The sequence below is a fragment of the Amaranthus tricolor genome, chromosome 10 (genome assembly GCF_026212465.1).
Source record: "Amaranthus tricolor cultivar Red isolate AtriRed21 chromosome 10, ASM2621246v1, whole genome shotgun sequence".
Taxonomy (NCBI): Eukaryota; Viridiplantae; Streptophyta; class Magnoliopsida; order Caryophyllales; family Amaranthaceae; genus Amaranthus; species Amaranthus tricolor.
Genome location: NC_080056.1, coordinates 12,285,218 through 12,288,444, shown reverse-complemented (window position 1 = coordinate 12,288,444; position 3,227 = coordinate 12,285,218). Strand labels below are relative to the sequence as shown.

General features: G+C 32.2%; 1 non-coding gene across 1 annotated transcript; it reads right to left on the bottom strand.

The window, feature by feature from the left end:
- Positions 1-1,085: 1,085 nt before the first annotated feature.
- On the bottom strand, positions 1,086-1,201 carry LOC130826383 (U5 spliceosomal RNA). The gene has a single exon (XR_009047086.1). It is a non-coding gene; the product is annotated as a U5 spliceosomal RNA (small nuclear RNA).
- Positions 1,202-3,227: the final 2,026 nt, after the last annotated feature.

Here is a 3,227-nt window from a genome sequence, read left to right as displayed (position 1 = left end):
TTAAAGCTTACAGAGCTAGATTATAATTCAATATTGTATAATGATCAATTATAACTTATAATTTTAAACAAGTTCATTATAAACTTAAATATAGCAATTATAATCTTAAAGTGGCTAATTCTAACCTTGAAGTAATAAATTATAAATAATTAGTTATAACTTTTTAAAGAGATCAATTTTGACCTTACGGTATCAATTATATATGACCCTAAATTAATAAATTAGTGATTGTGTATTGAAAAAAAATAACAATTGGGTCGATTGGAAAAGCTAGTCTCTTGAGAGACCGTTTCTTTGAAAGATGTATTTCAAGCCTAATCTATTATAGATTAAGGCCTACTTATCATATTCTTAATGCCTACTTACATTATCGTATCCTTAATGCCTACTTTCAATATCTTAAATGTCTAATTACATCATTTTTAATGCCTACTTAGAAAATTTTAAAAAACATATAATGAGCCAGCTCAATTAACAATGGTCTCTTATAAGAAATTGTGCGATTCGAATACTCTTGCATATATGAGTAATCTCACCGTAAAGCGATTTTTCGCAATACTTGCTACTTTTTTATTTGGAGCAGTAGTACTAGTACAAAATTGGCTTGTTACACCGACTTTGTGACGTTGGAACGTCACAAGTAGAGGTGTTCATTCGGTTGATCGGGTCGGTTTCGGACGGGTGTTATTCGGTTCGGCTGCATTTCGGATCGGTTATTTTTCGGCTGTGTGTTACAACGGGTTACACTTAGATCGAGTCGGTTAGTCACGGTTCGGTTAGAGATCGGTTATTCAAGCTATCGGGTTAGCATCAGTTCGGTGTCGGTTGAAGTTCGTGTCGAGTGTCAATCAGTCTTGGGTTGTCATCGATTACTAATTGGTTCCGTTTTTTCGGGTACAGATCGGGTTCGAGCTTTATTTTTCGAGTAGTTATCGGTTACAGATAACTATTGATCGGGTCAATATCGAAATAAGTTAATAGTAAGGTTTTTAATTGATGTATGCTCATTTACTTACAAAAATAAATTATCGATTACTTTTTTTTTAGGTCATTAAATTCATATATTTCAGGTCATTTGACCCATTTAACCTTAATTAAAGGCTTCCTCCAAAAATAAACGTATGCCACTTAATGCAGCGAGCACACAGTATTCTTTAGTAAAAGGCGAAAGAATAGTTCGATTTGTCCTCACGGCGTGGCTGCGTAAGTTGGTATGAGATATGTGGAAGTGATTTAAAGGATTTTTCTTCTATTAGTATCTTTCATAGCCGATGTGGGACAACTTCCTTTGTTATTGAAAGTCATCTTCAGCTAACAAATCTCTTAGCCGATGTGGGACAACTTCCTTTCTTATTGAAAGTCATCTTCAGCTGACAAATCCCTCAATACATGGTAATTAGTATTATCTTAGTTTTACGAAGTGTTTGGCAAATGTTGATCCGTCTTAAATTTAATAAATGGGTTAAACAGGTTTTTTTCGGGTTTAAATATTCAACCTGAACCTAACCCATTTAATAAACAGATCAGGTCGGGTTGACCCATTTAATTAATTGGGTCAAAAATCTAAACCCAAACCCGCTAATTTCGAGTCGGTTTAAGATCAGGTTAGCAGGTCGGATCAGCTTTTGCCAGCCCTAATAGGCAGATCAATTTATTTCAATTAGTTTATATATATATATATATATATATATATATATATATATATATATATATATATATATATATATATATATATATATATATATATGTATATATACATATATATATATATATATATATATATATATATATATATATATATATATATATATATATATATTTATATATATATTTATATATATATATATATATATATATATATATATATATATATATATATATATATATATATATATATATATATATATATATATATATATTCTGTATGTAATCTCTTTTGTATAAAACTTGTGTTCTTCCTTTTTTCGTATTATTTGAAAACTGAAATTGGACTTAATTTGCTAAAATTAGGTGAAAATTTGATTCGGATTTGTAACAGTTTGATTTACAATCGGTTCGGGTTTGTATCAGTTCGGGTTAAAAACAGTTCGATTAATAATCGATCGGGTTTGTATCAGTTCGGGTTAAAAACAATTCGATCTTAATCGGTTTTAGTCAGGTTACATTCGGTTACGTGCATAATTCGGGTCGGATTTGACTCGGGTCGATCACTGTTCAGTTCGGGTAACATCGGTTAAGGTTTATATGTCGGTTATAAAATTCGATTGCAGTTCGAGTTCGATTTTGTCCTTTTCGGTTATCCAACGGTTTGAGTGAAGTATCGGTTCAGGTAACTGTGGTTCGGTAAACCTAAAAAACTTACATTTTTTCGGGTAGGATAATTTTCGATTCCAGATCGGATTTTCGGGTCGGGTTTGTTTTGAACAGCTCTAGTCACAGGTATCAAAGTTCTATTAAGGGTTTGAAAAAGGATTTTGACGTCCTTTGCAAAAGAAAATCGACGCCACAAAGTGGCATCTTTATCTTCACATGCGATGCAAAAAATATAAAAAAAATAAAAGGGTATGGTGTCGATTTGAATACCAATTGACGCAAAAAAAAAAAAAATTACTCCCTCCTATTCAGCATAACTATCCCATTTTCATTTATAGTCAAATCACCCTAAATGTCTCATGTTCATTTTTGGTATGCAATTTATACCCTTATTTCACTTAACTTATTTACTTTTATACCCTTATTAAACTCAACTAATTTACTCTCTTTTTTTCCTAAACAATCAATTACACAATTCTAATCTAAACAAAAATTAATCCCTCCCTCCAATTTAAACCCTAAGTTACCCACCCCACTCGTATATTCCCCTTTCCCTTTTTGTTCTTCGTTGTCTTCACTCTCAAATTTTTCTCCATTGTTCTTCAAACCCTAGATCTGGGTTTCTGGTTTCTTCTTCGTGTGTTTTGATTATTGTTTTTCTCCTACTTCTCTCTCTTGCGTTATTCACTGTGTTCATGGAAAACCCTAAATCTCCAACAACCTCCCCTCTCAAGAAACCTAAATTCGCCATTAACTCACCTCTGAAGAGGCTTAACTCCCCTGATGTTTCCCCTCTCAAAATCCCCAAATCACCTCTATCAAACCATACGTATTATGATGATGAGTTTTTTTTGACTCATATGAGGATGAATTCTCTTCAGTTGAGATAGATCCAAAGTGGGGTAGAGAACTAG